Source organism: Cyanistes caeruleus, chromosome 1 (assembly GCF_971803275.1).
Source record: "Cyanistes caeruleus chromosome 1, bCyaCae1.hap1.1, whole genome shotgun sequence".
In the NCBI taxonomy this organism is placed as follows: domain Eukaryota; kingdom Metazoa; phylum Chordata; class Aves; order Passeriformes; family Paridae; genus Cyanistes; species Cyanistes caeruleus.
In genome coordinates, this window is record NC_141701.1 from 87,819,764 (window position 1) to 87,835,843 (window position 16,080).

At 38.4% G+C, this 16,080-nt stretch overlaps 1 long non-coding RNA gene across 1 annotated transcript in view; it reads left to right on the forward strand.

Annotated features, from left to right (window-relative positions):
- The window catches only part of LOC111923812 (uncharacterized), a 79,666-nt gene extending 71,885 nt beyond the window's left edge, over window positions 1-7,781 (forward strand). The window contains exon 9 of the long non-coding RNA XR_015290327.1: window positions 7,687-7,781. This is a non-coding gene — a long non-coding RNA (uncharacterized LOC111923812). The remainder of the gene's footprint in view (window positions 1-7,686) is intronic.
- The last annotated feature ends 8,299 nt before the right edge of the window (window positions 7,782-16,080 follow it).

Below are 16,080 nucleotides of genomic sequence, written 5' to 3' on the forward strand. Positions count from 1 at the left end.
AGCTGTACTGTCCTCTGATTAAAGAGCTGATTTAGGATTAACCCCTGAGCCCAACTGCTAAATCTTGCTGTACTAAAACAGTCCTTGAGAACAAATTAATGTTTACAGCCACTCTTCTGGGTTGCTTGCTTTCTGCTGGTGTCTTTGGAAGGCTGAAGTGGATCTTTCTCTCACCTTTTTGAAGTGTCCTGAACAGGGCACTTGAAGAGTAAGACACCTTGACAGAGTCCCACATCTTAAATAATGTGTTGCTAGAACCTCATTCCTCACTAAGCACCCTTTTATATGGTGAACATCCACCAAATTTTAGTACTAGGAATAATCTGTGAAATGTGGAGGGGAAACAATTTAAAAATAATGCAAGTTTATAGTGTGCAGCCTAATATTGTTCTAGTTTGTTCTCTGAATATTTTGGGAGTGTTTGGTATTTAATAAGTAGAATGCTGTCTTTAAGTGCTTTCTTTGCCTTAAGCTCTTAAGATATTATTCAGGCACCAAGAGTAATGGAAAATCACTAGTTAACAAAGAAACCTGATTTTTAGATGAGGTAACCACTTTCTGTTATAGGGTTTTATTCTATATTACACTATATTTAACAATAGACATAGATCTGGGGATGAATGAAGTAGTTGCTTAATAAAAATGATGATAGATTTCCTCGTGTAGACATGAAAATGACATAAAGAACCTTTTCCTTTATACAGGAGAAAAAATAAGCTGTGGTTTTGAAATGTAGCTTAAGGGAATGGCTGGTAAAAAAATACTGAAAAAAGTTAAGAACGTGTGCCAACAGTAACTGCCTGTGTTTGTTTTCCTTTTGGTTAAAAAGTCAGTTTAAATTGGAAAAGTAAAAATTTTCATAATTGGGGATTTTGATAGTGAATGAAACGGAATCTTCAGAATTTCCACAGGTTTTTGGAAAAAAGGATATTTTTTTATTATAAAGCAAATGTTTTAATGGTTTGAAATCACGTGTCAAATAATGCCCACATATATATATATATATGTGTGTGTGTGTGTCTGTATGCATAGCATCCAGAGAAGGTGAGGGTAGGAGGAAAAGAGCTTCCAACAACTTGGTAGTCATATAAAAACAAACATTAATCAGAGTAGGTCAAAGTTTCACAACAGGAACTGTAGAGAGCCAAATCCTACTCCCTGTGCACCATTTGAATCCATAACCACACTGTGCTGTGGGGAGTCCTCGGGGCAGAGAATCTTCCCACCCAGATGTTCCACAGCTGCAGCAGGGCAGGCAGAATAGGCTGCTTCACTGAAGAAAAAGCATGGTCATATGGGGAAAGTGTTTGGCTGAGATCTGCAGAACTGTGGAAGGGAAATACTCAGGCTGGTTAAACAGCATTCAATCCAAGATAACCTGGAAATTTCCAGGCTTATTTTTTTTTATTATTATTATTCTATTATAGTATTTTTTTTTTCTCTGTTGTGGGGAAAAGAAATCAGAGCTGCAAGAGGCTAACATTTCAGCTTACTCATCTTAACATTTCAGCTCACTTATTGTTCAGAGCTGCTAATATTACCCCAAATATATTTTTTTTTTCTTAAACAGACACTATTTACTTACTATAAAGCTGGAGGCCAGACAGTGCATTTTCATTTGTATCTGACCCTCCCCTGAATCAGGAGTGCTTGGAAACAGGTCACTGTTTCATCAGGCAATCATATCAGAGAAAATATTTAGTTGTGCATGCACTATGTACTTTTAATGGAAATGTTTACCTAATGCACATTATGTTGTGCTATAGGGTAGTTATGTCTTATCTTCTGTGTTACTCCAAACGTAGACCACACACCAAACACCCATGTTGGATAGGTATTTTCGTAGTTTATACAAGCCACATTGGTGTGACAAAGCTTAAAATAACTGCTGTTAGAGAAAATAAATGTTATGGGAGGCATTTTATTTCTTTGGCTTCTATTCCTCATGCATTGATTATTCTGACTGTCAAAAATCTACTGCAGTATTTCTTCTGTTTATTAAATTTATGGGCTTGAAATTCCTCATAGAGCTGATCAGTTCTGAGCTCTAAGAAACCTTGATGGAGGGGGGAAAAACAATAGTGAAAATACGGGTGAGAGAAAAAATAGGTGACAGAAGAGTATCACAGAGAAGAAAACAAATGCTGTCAGAATTATGTTTCTAGTGGGCATTGGACCTCATGTTTCATCTCTTGTGCTGCTTTTTTGGCATGTCTTGCCCACATAGATGCAAATTTGTCTCCTGCACTATATGTCTCCTCCACTTGCTTGGCCTTGTGGGAGCAGCTCAGCCAGCAATAATTGGGTCTGCTCCAATAGAAATGGTCAAATCGCCTCTCTGTTCACAACCGGAGTACCTCCCATGCTCAGTGATTCCAGACTCTGGGAAAACAGCATCTTGTCTTAGGCAGCCTGCAAGTCTGTGATGAATGAAGCCTTCAGCTATCAAAATTAGGGTTGGACTCTCCAAGACAGAAACCATCCTGCAGATCATCATCCAATGGCTATTATCCATCCTCAGTCCTGTTGGGTCCTCAGTGCCTCAGAAACTCACACTGCTTCCACTCAGGTCAAGAGGGCTGGCTGCAAAGTAAATTAAACACTTCAAGTCATTTTGCATTTCTTATTACCTGCTCACTTTGTTCACTAGCTCTTTCACACCATAGCAGCAGTGAACTTTTCCAAATTAAGACCTTCCTTCCTCTTTTCTGCCCCCTCCTGCTCTTATGCATTTCGTGATATGTAATGGCTAAGAGCAGCCAGACCTATGTAAGAAAGAAGAGTGTGGATCAAACCTGCAGAAGGAGATCCGGGAGATTGTCCACAATGTGAGGAGCAGCCGTGGCTTTTGACACTTTTTGGCATATTATGTGGTTCATGTGGAACACACCAAAGATTGAATACTGATGAGATTTACCTGCTGTTTCCAAGCTCACAATCTATGGGCACTGTAACTACAAGTATGAGGAGCCTTCTGGGAAGCCAGAGTCAAATGGTCAACTATTCAAAAATAAACACAGTTTTTTCAATGCTGCTAATGCTTCTCTGCAGATCTCAAAACCATTTTTCAGCCTTATACTGAAAAAAAAAAAAAAAAAGTTCTGATAATTTATGTTACCCAGATGTTTTAAAATTCAACAGCTTTCACTACCCATAAATTTAATAGCATTAAACACCTGCTGGCTCAGAAAAGCAGTTCTTGCCAAAAAGAAAAGCAGGAGCAGAGAGATACACTACTAATGTGCTCTTTTTCTTACTGTCAGAGCTAAGGCTCTGAGCTGGAGCCCAGCACAGCATTACCCCATGCAGAGAAAGTTTTTCTGCCTCTGTGCTTCAGAATACTCAGACTCATAACGTTTCTAAACTGCCAAATAATAAAAAAAAAAATAGGGAAAAAACAAAGTAAGTTTGAGAAGTTTGTAAGGAGACTTGTCTTAGGCACTTGTTGAAACTCAAAAAAATGCTGATTACTGAAAGCTGTGGAGAAATCTATAATTAAACATCAAGGCCTGGGAGCTCTTGGGGCTGGGAAAGGAGCACAGGTCTGTGACAATCTGTGGAGCTTACATCAGTCTGGGAGCTGCACCTGGAATGTCAGAGGAATGTGATGGGTCAGACTGCAACAAACAGGTATAGTGGTGGTGGAGAATAAGCTTCAAAGAACAGGTTTTAAAATCTGTGGAAAAACTCATGAAGGGAAGGCTGAAAACAAAAGGGAAATGCTTGAACAATTGAATGAGGAGGGAAGTAATTTAAGAGTACAGTTTTGGAAGGAATACCAATGTGCTAAAAGCAGAGGAAAACAATGAGAGAACTTTAACAGGCTTGGCTGAATGTAGCACATAGAAATTTTCAGTAACTTTCTTGCAAATATAATCTTCAGCAGAGTATCACTAGGTTTACAAGCCTTGTATTTCCTTATTAATGAGCATTTGAATGGATTTTTTATTTATAGAATAGTTGCTGAAAGGGAAAAGCATAAACAGTGATTCAGAGAGGAATGAGTGTTACCAGATTGTTGTGGGTGAGTTGTTAATAAAGAAATGGAGGAGAAGGACTCTGCTCTTCGTGATGGACATTGGAGGCTGGCAGCAGGGAAGTGAAACACATTTTTGGAAAAAAAATTTCAAGATGTTCCTGCAGAATTTTGCAGGGATTGCCTAGGAATCAGGCCATGTTTACAAGATGGCATTAGTAAATAAATGGAATGGAAATGTTCAAAGGTGGAGCTTTGACAGAACAAGGAACTGTTTCCTGTTTGACTTCCATGAAACTGTACCAGTGAAAAAACTCTGTGTTTCAGACACTGTGGGCAGCTTGGAGTGTGGACTATGAGCACCACCTTCTCCCAGCAGAGCCAAGTGTACAGAGTCAAGTGACTGCTGGCTTACACCTCAGTCCTTGCAGAAGGGTTGCACTGAAACAGTGCTGCTTTTAGGAGAAGCTGATGGAAAAATCAGTAAGAACCACACACCTCAAAACAAGTAATTTGTGTGAATTAATTTTTCCAGTGTAGCTTATAGTGGACCTGTGCTTGTGTGTGGCATCTTAGTTTGATTTGTGAGAAGGAATAGACTTGAGGCTTTTGTTCAAGAAACATCTCCAGGTAGAAGCTATAATAATAATAATGTTTCACAAATAGGAGGCAGTTTATGTTCTGCTTTTGGAGCAAACCAATAATGTACCTCGGACTCCAAAGGGAAATATATTGTAAATGGAAAAATTGTCTTCATCCTCTCTTTCTATTTAAGGCAGTCTTTGCTGCCAGTTTATCATGAACACAGAAAGGTCTAATGCAGTACAGATTAGATTGAATAAAACTGAGAGAGCAGCAAGAACTCCAGATGTTCATTAGTGGAGTGGCTATTGTAAAAAGCCACTGAGGAACTTCATCTGTTCTGTTCCCTCAAAGATTTCCAGTCATTAAATGATTTTCAAGGGACTCATATCAGCAGATTCTGCTGTGTTTTGTAAAATATTTCCTTTGGAACACTGTGGGCTACGTTCACACTGGCATTGGGTAAACAGTTCCATTGCAAGTGCCCCCACTTACGTTAGTGCTGAATTCAGCCCTCTGCACTTGTGCATACATACTGCAAAGGGCACTCAGGTGCAATGACAGATGGGGTCTTAAAACTTTATTTCCTTGTGTCTAGAAGCATAAGTAATACTCAGTTTTGCATTGCTCTAACATTATTTTTAAAGTAAATTGAATTTTTTTATTGTATTTCATTCTTTTTTAATAAAGTGTAGAGGCACACTTACAGGGTTAGATTTTTGACTTATATAAAGAAAGGCATTTTTTTCCTCCAAACAAGATGCATTTATGCCTGTTATTGCAGTGAATTGCATGCTACCATCTACTGTTGTGCCTTATGTTGTAGTGAAATGCCTTATCAGTAGGATGATGAGGGAAACCCAGTGTTCATCTTGTTCTGAATTTCAGAATAGTTTTAGACATAGCTCAATAAGAAGCTGGACACCTATTTATTTTGTTTCCATTTTGTTTTTTTTATTTGTATGCACATGTTGTCATGACTGGGTGGGACGTTTAGAGTGTTTTTACCTCCTTAAAAAGACCCTTGCTTGTTCCCCTTTTCCAAGTCTGTTGCACTTTTTCTCCTCCTGCACCATCATCTGTTCTTTGCTTTAAAGTACTAACCTTGCCCTTATTTTTTGCATAATCTCAAATTTTATTTGTACAAAGAAAAGGCCTTTATTTTTACTGTAAGAAACTTAGACACAGTTTCTTATGGAGAACCAAGATGTGCTATGTAGTCTTGATCATCAGAACATTTAACTTTAAAGATACAAGTAATAACATTAACCTTAGCACCAAGCATATGAAAGTGGATTAGCTACTATGAAAGTTCAGTCAGTTTGGTTGTCATTTCCTTTCCATTTTCAAAATTGAAAACTCTGTTTATAGCCAGTAAAGATGTTAGTTGTAAAGTCATGACACAAAAAAAAGTTTGTCTAGCTAGCTGAATACAAAGTCCTCAGATGGGAACTCTTTTAGAAATTGGAAGAATTTGGGTTTTATTCTCATTGCTTTAAAGTAATAGTTTCTCAAAGAATCCTTAAATGTGTGTGTATATATACATATAGGCAGAGAGAGAGATCCCTAAAAAAATGCACTTTCATAATTTTTCATGTCCAAATGAAATAATGTTACATATTGTTAGGTATTGTTAGAGCTGTTCCTAAATATTCTTTTCTAAAACAAAAATAAGTCAGGTAGTGAGAGGACAGAATGTTGTTTTCAAATTCTGTGCCTTTGCTTTTTAATCAAAAGGCACACAGTTGCAAGATCAGTTTTTAGGAACTATACATGATGCTTTCTAATGCTTGATTCAGAAGGGTTTTTAACTGTATAAAACTTGATCTTCTGTTACAAAAACCCCAACTGTTACTTTTTTTGTTCTTTGTGTTAAAAATATGTGGTTTAGAGGGCACAACCTTTCCTCAATCTTTGTTGTCACAGGTGATGACATTGCCGTTTGAAGCCAAGTTCAGCCCTTGATTACAATGAGAGATGGGAAAATGTGCCTTTGGGGAGAAAAGTGTTTTGGATCTCTCAAAAGTTTTTGATTAGGCTTCTCTTTCATTGGGTATATTAAAACCCAAAACTTTTCAGCTAAGATAGGAAGCCAGAGGAAATACATTGAGCCATATCCTTACATGATTTCACTCAAAACAATTGTACTCAAGCATATTTGTGGTGGTGGAAGACTCAGTCATAGATGTGCCGTTTCTGACAAGTTCCTGGATCTGTCAGGGCAGATCAATTCCATACTTTCCACAGTGTAGTGAAATTAGAGCCCTCACAACAAAATGAATGTATGAACAACCTATGAATGCATGGACATGAAGCTTAATCAATAACTGCATTATTGTAAATACTTTCCTAATTAGGTATATGCATTTATGCTCACAAGTAGATGGGAACTTCATGGAACTGGTCCCTGGTCTCAAGACTTGTGGCACCATAACGTAATTTAAAGCTAGGTAGAATACTCAAATTAGCTGCCGCTTTTATACTTTCACTTGCCTTATTTTGCAACCTGAAAACCATGGATTATTTGCACTTAACCCAATGCTGAGCCCATTCAGTTCTTGGCCCATTGTTCAGCTTTTGGGCAGCACCAGCTCCAAGTGGAAATCCAAAGCCTCAGGTTAATTGTTTTCTCTGTGCAGTTCCTGCAAAGGGCAGAATAATTGCAAAAGGAGGGAGAACTGCAGCCAACCAGGACAAAATTCTCAATGAAGAAGTGGCTTTAGCTCCTACCATTTCTCAGAGCAGAGCTGTCAGTGTTGTCTCCACAGGACCCATGGAGTGGCACTCTTTCCTGAGGGCAGGGGCCCAAAAGAGTTTCTTTTAAAGGGCTGAGCTGGGTTAACTTTCATAAATCATTGCCAGCAGGTGAAAAGAACCTTTTGCAAATTAGGCTTGTGATTAATGTACTCATCCAGGTTGCAAAGGCTCTTTAATTTCCTATTCCCAAAGGAGGTCTGAAAGCACATCTCCCATGTGGATACCTTAAATCCCAGGCTGTGAGGGAAAAACAGCTTGACCATTTGTGTGGAGGTGTGGCACACCACAACTGGACAAAAATCAGGGGTCTGGCTCATACATAATATGTTATGAAACACATGCTCATTTATCTTGCATGCTTTGTTTTCCAGGCTGAAGATGGGTGTCCTGTTCTTGTTATCTGTTCTCAGAGCTGCTTACAGGCATTACATTAAATTATAATCAAATAAAAAGCAATTATAACTTTGAGAGTGACACACACCTTGTTTCAGTGACTCACTTGGAGGAAAATCTGCTAGGGTTTGAGGACATTGATAATCATGACTGACTTCAGAGGAAACTGTGGGCACATTCACTTTCAGAACCAGAAATGTTTCATGTTGCCACAGTAAAGGTACAATACTGGCATATTTGCAAAAACACTTGGCCTAAGGAGCTGATGGTACTTGGTCCTTCCAGGTGGATTGGCAGGGACTCCAAATAAAAGGATTTGGAATTAACAAGAGAAAGTCAGAGAATTTCCAGGCTTAGTATCCCTAAGTAAAGGTTCTTGCCTTTTGAGCTAAAGCCAAAATTTTAACGACAGAAATCTGGGGAGATCACACACACTTTTGTCCAGTCCACAGGATTTGTGAAGCTGACTAAGTGAACATTTAGAAAGGATTATTTTTCCTTTTTTTTTGATCATCTTGTTTGTCTGGTTGATTTATCCTCCTGTCCTCCTTACACTGTCTACACTTTAATCTGTTTCTGTTTTATGGGAACTATAAAAAGTCTTTTACACTGAGAGATTTACTTTATTTGAATGCAAATTAAAACTATTATCTTTCAGTTACAGGCCAAAGATTGCAAAATAATGCTTGTTTATATCTTGAAAAACTAATCTTTCCCCTGCTCCCCCCTAATCCCATGTAAATTGTTCAGTTAAAGTAGAAATGTACAGTTAATTTTTGCCAATCATTTATATGTTTTATATGCTAATTTGCTGAAGGAGATAACAAGATGTAGATGAGTTAGATTAGAATGATATGAAACTACAATATACTTTGCTGCTGCTGACTCTCTATAAACGCAGTCTTTAGCTCAACCTCCTCATGGAGATTCCCCTGAAACAAAAGAAACCATGACAGTATATGTCTGGTTTATATTTTTAAAGTTAGTGGTTCTGAAAATGTGAAATAGAATTCACAGAAGGTCTACAAAGAGAGGGAGAAGAGAAACACATTGCCTTTAGACATATATGATAACACAAATGATATTTTTAAGCTAGATAAATAAATAATTGCATTACCTACACACTGACCCTACTCTCTCTGTCTATGAGAAACTTTGGGTAGCAAAATCAGGTCCTTTTGTAGGGCAGAGAATCAAATGACTCAGCAGCTGGATGTGCAGTGTGCTCGTGTTAGGGGAGTGTTTGTTCACCCACACATTCAGAAATTAATGGAGGCTCAAGGCCATAGCAGTAACTCTGGCTTGAATTCCTGAAGGCTGATCAGACCATCCAGTGATGGAAGAAAAGACATTCTTAAAGGTCAGACCAAATCACATCCCTTTTCTGGTTTTCCAGTATTGTTGTTAGCTGACATGGAACATTTCTGAAGCTGTGAGAGCAGTTCTCTTTAAGCAATGAAAGCCACTTTTGACTGCCAGCATTCCAGTCATGGGTTTGGGGCTGTCCACTTGCCAAGAGAGCAATTGGGTCAGCTGAGGAAGAAAGAATTGTCACACTGATAACTGATAACACAGCCAATATCCACTGCCTTCTGTCTAGGAGATTTTGTTTCAGCTCAAATTCTTAATTTCTATTAAAGAATTAATGTGTGATGATGTTTCATAATCCTGAAATACTTCCAGAAACTGGAGAAAAAACCACTACTGGTTTATTTTCAAAAACTTTCAGTGGGTTGTCACAATATGAAGCCTGGGATCTTCAGTTAGCACAGAACCTTCCAGTTTCTTCAACAATCAGTTCACAGTTTTGTCTGCGTTTGGTAAATTTATTTGTGGATAAATAAATTTGGTAAATTTATTTATTAGGTCATTGTTGAAGAGCACAAATCACAATCTTTGGAATGAAAAGTGAAATTACAGTCTCTGGTTTTCTTTTCTCTGGGTCCCAATTTGTTTTACTTAAGTCAATCAAAACCATTCAAAGTGAAAGTATGTGTGAATTTCCTTTGCAGAAAAAATAACAACAATGAAAGCATAATGCAGTTGTAGTTTCTCCATGTCAATTGCAAGACAGGGAAATCTCTTTCTGGTAATTATTTTTTTCTAGTTGGAAGTTTTTTTTCTTTAAAAAAAAAAAAAATTTCCTAACCAAAATTTACAGGAAAAGAAAGGTCAGTCTCCCTGAGAGATTTAGAAAATTCTAACAAGAAATTCAAACTTTTGCTTAGAAATAATGTGTGTAGATTTGAAGTGTGTTTTAACTAAATTATTTGAAGTTTAAAATACCAGAATTTGTATTCAGTAGAAAGGTTGATTCTGGATTAATAAAAAATATTACAACCTGGAAGGAATCTTCTGCATGTGAACTGATTGACTCTCTGGAAAGAAAAAAATCTAGGATGTAGCCTGTAAAATTTGGCTTAGGAAAACTGTGGTTTCTAGATTGTTTCTGCTGGAGCTTTTCTTGATCAATGCTTTATACAAACTGACTTGATTCCTAAATAACTTGAATAGACAGGAAGGGGACCAGGGAATACAGATACAATCTTTAAATACTCGTTCTGCTAGTGTTATAAGAAGTGGCTTGGTTAATTTTGACTGATACATTTTTATGCTCTGTTTTGAAATACTTTAATTTGAAACTTGAACTGTGAAATAACAGGGCCAGAGGAATTTCCTTTTTGGTATTTACTGCTTCCAAAATTAAGTCATATGGGTAAAGATCTTAAAATCTGGCGCCAATGTGTGGCTTTACTAATAGTATCTATGTGATCGTGTCATTCCTGAGAAAGTCATGTTTCAAATAAAAAGGAAATGTCAACCTTGAGTGGTTTTTTTTATTAAATCTCTTCTTTTCTTCTCTTCAAGTTCAGTTTAAGCTGGCCACTTCCTTTGTCTGGTTTATTTTTATTAGAAATGGGCAGATTCATTAACTGTGCAACTTGGTGGTCAGGCAGTGGCTGGATATGTCCAATAATGGGTAATAGCTGTATTTTTCATTGGGAGACCAGTGTTTGCTTTGGAGATCGCCTGGGGAACAGATGTAATCTGAGACTACACCATGTTTACCTCTTGTTTCACTGATATGCTGAGCATGTTTGAAACCAGTGAGAAAGAAAAACAAACATTTCAGAAGAAAGTACCTGCAAGCACTCACTGTACCCCAGATGGTGTCCCTGGGCTCCAGCCAGAAGCTGCAGTAGCAGGGCTGCACACATGCATGTGGAATGCAAGCACACACATGCACATGTACATTTGTATTTCAGGGTACAGTCAAGTCCTGAGCCTGCATCTCCAGCTGATCCTGCCTCTCCAGCTGATCCCATTGCTCATTGTTTTGCTGTGAGGGGGACCAAGCTCTGGCACAGGTTGCCCAGAGAGACTCTGTGCTTGGAGGTATTCAAAAGAAATTTGGATGTGGTCCTGAGGAACCAGCTCCAGATGGCCCTACTTGAGCAGGTGGCTTGGACTATGTGACCTCCAGAGGTCCCTTCCAACCTCAGCCAGTCTGTAATTCTGTGATTTTATGTGTATCTAAGCCATTTGATGAACTGCTTGTCAACTGATGCAAGTCAGCATCAAAGCTACTGATAGATGTCTTTCTGCTCATCAGAAAGTTTTCTTGATTTACAAAGTTTCATGCAATGGGTTTAATTTTATTTCCTTGTGCTCCTGTTAGTGCCATATTTCTTGTCTTTCCAGAAGTTTCCACTTTCTATATGGATATTATAGGTAATCAAGGCCATTTTATGAAGTAGTTACATAAATAATTCAGAAAAAAATCTGAGGTACATAAACAGAAGTTTTCGAATACTACACATGATATTAAAATAATCAGATCCTTGTCTTCTCATGATATTTTCAACATTATTTTCCCTGTCAAAATGACAATTTCATATTGCAGTTTGTATGCATGCAATAAGGTAAATGAGGAAGTGGAACAAACATTTCATATTGCCCATTTCCCAAAGCTGTCTTGTTATGCTTTAATTGTTTTGCCGAGCACTCTTCCCATGGCAGCAGAATAAACCATTTATCCAAGATTTACACAGCTGCCATCATGTGTACTCCAGTTCAGTCTTGGTAGAAATTGCTATGGACATGGACTCTGTGAGGCATTCCCCACTTCTGTGGGTTACTCTATGGCTCCCAATGAATATTCAGTGGCCAGTGTGTTCCCTTGATGTGATTCTAGCAGGCATGGGTGTTGCTGCTGGACACGAAATAGGTCACACAAACACAGCGTGAGGTGTGGTGAAAGGAAGAGAAAACTTTATTTCTTCTCTCAGAATTTATAGGTTTCTGACCACGGCCAGGGATTGGACAGTCAGGATAACACCTTCCCAACCACACTGGCTGTGAGAGATGTCCATCACAAGACGTGTATCAGAAAGGATATATACATATCTCTATGTTTACAGTTACTGTCCTGGGAAAGTCTTTAGAAACTGTGTCAGCAAGCTCAAAAAGCTGAGTTTTCAGGGGGACACATGGGTCTTATTTAGTATATCACAGATGGACTGGGAAGGAGTGACTTGTCACTAGGGCTGTTCAAAGTCTACAGGGTTGGTTTGTGTAATGGCTTGTGAAATGAAAGTCTCAATGCACATTCTGTAATTGGTAACAAGCCACATTTTCCAGGAGGTAAACTCTTCCCAACAGTTACCAGTTTCTACTTCTGCAAGGTAGAGTGGGTGGAAAGGAGAAAGGCCAGGTCTAAGGACAAACTGAATCATCCTCAATTACAGGCAACTACAGACAGGTAAACTCTGTGAAAGACCAGCCTGTCACTGATCCCCCTGTGGCACTCTGTATGTGTTTTCAGATTGTCCCCAGGAACAGAGATCCCCAGCTGGGCAGGAGATAGCCAAAGGCTTTCCTGAGCAAACAGAAGCTTTTCTGAATAAACACCTTGACACTGTCACAGTAGTTGGTAGATTTTGAAGCTGCTCTGCAATAAATGGAGTACGTACTGCATTCAGGCAGAGAGCAGGTCACAAACCTTTTAAACTAGCACTGCCTGCAAGTGCGATCTGGGTTTGATACAGGAATTGTGCTCTACTGGATGCTGCAGTGGCTGTCTTGTGGCAAAGTCTCTGCCACTAAGGAGCTGGACATACCTGTATTATTTTCCAGTGGCAAGCCCCCTCCTTTCCTGACAGTTTTTTACAGCTAAAAATAGCTGCAGTTGAGTGAAAAAGGGATACTGTGAGTCAAGCTGCTTCTTAGTGGAAGAGCTTTTCAGAGTTGATTTTAGATTGGCAAATTTCTCAGAAAAAACATGAGGATTCAGGCTGGACTACCGGATGGGAGGGAGAGGTGAGAGAAGAAAGATGGTTCTGTAGTGGGGACATTATTTGCACTATAGGAAACAAAGATATGATCTTGTTACATGACAGTATATATGGCTGTTCCTACCCTGTCTGCCAAGAGTGGAAGAAACACTTCTCTGCCTAAAAGGTAAGGAAGCAGAGTTCTTCCTGTCATATTCAGTGACAGAGCCAATAGATGTCAAGTGCCATGGCTCACACTAGTGGAGTCTATTCTGTTGTGTTATAGGCTCTGGGGATATGCTCCTGAGTGATCCATTTTCTAGCTAGTAATTTTGCACAACTGTCTGAAATATTCTGGACTTTTGGCTGAAGTCAGGAGCTGGCAGGTAGGGCTCCCACCTGACTTCCCAGCTGGTGACTCCACTATTGCCTGCAGTTTTCTCAGTGGAGAGAGGTTCTGTACTGTCAATGAACAGGGAGAGATGTTTAAAAAAGGAAAGAGAGATGGTCAAAAGAGACATGGGCCTGGCAGATGAATTGGTGTTACCAGTCATGTTGTTTTGAGGAAGACCTCACCCACATTGGCACAGCCAGCTTTACTCATGGAATCTGTTGCATAAGGAGGTGCCTCATCATCATGACAGCAAATCAGCATACAACATATTAACATGGCAAATGATAAGAAAGCATGGAAAGCTTTGGGAGTGTGTCTGCTAGACTAGCACTGAACAAACAATTCCTACACAATATGATGCATTACACATATGCTTGTCTCCTCATCATCTTCTGGTGCTGGAATTACTTGGGAAAAGTTTTACAGGAGAGATGTGGTGGATTGCTTTCATGTGTCACTTTACTTACCCATCCATACCTCCAGTCTGTGTGACTGCAGACTGTTGAGTAATGGGATTCCTCTTCACTTTTCTTTAAATTCAAAGATTAATGTTAAAGGCAATGTTCAGATAAAGGTTTTATTCTGAAGTCACCTGAATATCTGAATCCCTCTGTTGACTGTTCTCTTGGGAGCACACTGTGGGCTCTCAAGGCTTGCTGATATCTAGATGCTGTTTAATAACTTTGTATCTTGTCTTTTCTAAGGACACTCTCTAGACAAGGAATGAATGTTGAATGTTGAATCACTTCCTGTTGTTGAAAATGAAATCATTGGGACATTTAGGTTTGGTAACAACAGATGAAATAATTCCATAAAAAAAGACCGAGATGAAACAGAGCCCAGGTTATGATTGTAATAATTATGCTATTTGAATAAATGCACAGTACATGACATATTTAAAAGCAAATGTGGTTTTTTACAGCTAAATTTTTTGTCAGTTCAAAATTAAAACCAATTTCTGGCCTGACTTACACCCCATGTGATTTCATTAAATGTGGAATGATTTCATGGCATGTAAATTGGCACTGAAGTTACTTTTCAGTATGTAGTTTTATAGTTCAGGTGGAAAATACTGCTCTGGCTCGCTTGTATCTAAAGGTTATTGCACCTTGGACTGTACTTCTTTTCTTTGTTTCAAAATTTAGCAGATCAGCTGAACTGCAAATTTCCTCAATTCCCCTCTGCTCCCTCTCCTTAATTGTTCCTTTATTGAAAACAGGTTTATTAAAAAATTACTGATTGTTCATCCAGAATCAGTCAGTTGAAAATTTTAGAATATTAAATCAGACAAATGAATCATATTTGAAAATTAGCTACTTGACCATATTTGACCAGACTTCTTTTTCTAATGTTCTCCTTTTTCTAATCAGAATGTAGTAGCTACCATTTGTGCCATGACAGTAGGAGAGCAAGAGAAAAGAAAGTCTTCTTTTTGTTGTTTTTCTTTCCCTGTGCAAAACACAGTGATGAAATAAGTGAAACTGATAAATGTTCTGACTCTGCAGGTGTCCTCTAATTAGGAAATGTAATTTCTTAGAGAATTTCTTGGTGCCTAACAAAACACACCTAGCAATGAATTCTTACAAATAAGAAACTTTTGTTCAAAATCATCATCACCTCACTTCATACACACATTGAATTAAGTAATTCTAGACCTGCAGTGTATCTCATTGTGGCATTATGGTATTCAGTATTAAGACTGTTCTTACCTCTGATGTTTGAAGTCAGAGGATAATTCCTAGCACAGTAAGAGCCTTTGAAGGTTCTCCTATTTCCTCTCCTCTTGTTTTTCTCTAAAAGGTTGCTGACACATGACTAAGAAAGATGCTCACCTTGTACATCTCTTGTGGTAAGTGAATGCTTAGCAGTCAAATTTGAGATGTATAGTTAATGTAATAAAGCAGCTGCCAGTGTTAAGTTAGCTTTAAATACTGGGTGACCTCAACCAGCTTTCTGGCCTAACAGTCTGCCAAATATAATTTTAAGCTTAACTAAACAATTAAGAATTTTTTTACAGGGCTGTATGCAGAATTGGCACTTACTGGGTTTCAAAATTATGTCTTAGGAGAAAGGCTGAACAGGTGAACACAGCAGTCCAGATTGTGACCTGACTGGGTTGGACTCTTCAAACCAGTATAGAAACATGGAAGAAATATCTGCAAAAATGGTCAATCTCTTGCCCATGAAATTATTTCAATGCTGCTTTTCAGGACTTGGTCTCTTTACAGCTGAAGTCTTTGGGATTATTTTCTAGTTCTCACAGGGAGAAGATCAGGATGATAAAATAAAGCCTTAAGATAAGCAACTTTCTTTAACCTCTAAGAAGGTCCAGAAGTGCTGGATTCACTTGTAAGTTGTTATGCAGAAAGAAAGAAAATCTGAAGGCTTGACATGCTCCTCAATATGGCCTCTCAAATAGATGGCCTCATTGTAACCACCTCAGATTGTCTACCTATCCTGCAGAAGGCAGAAAATTCATTTTCTTATGGGGTTTACATTAATTTGGGCTTCTAACTAGATTGGAAGTGTTGAGTGCTCACCCTTTCTGAGCCTGTAATTATGTTTTCCATCTGCATCTAAGGAAGAGATGGGGTATCTAAAAGGAAGCAATATGCTTTTCAATGTTTTCAAGTCTGATATTTGGTTAATGCTGGTTCTACTAAGGTAAAATTTTTGTTTGAAGCTTTTTCTAGAATTGGGCTTTT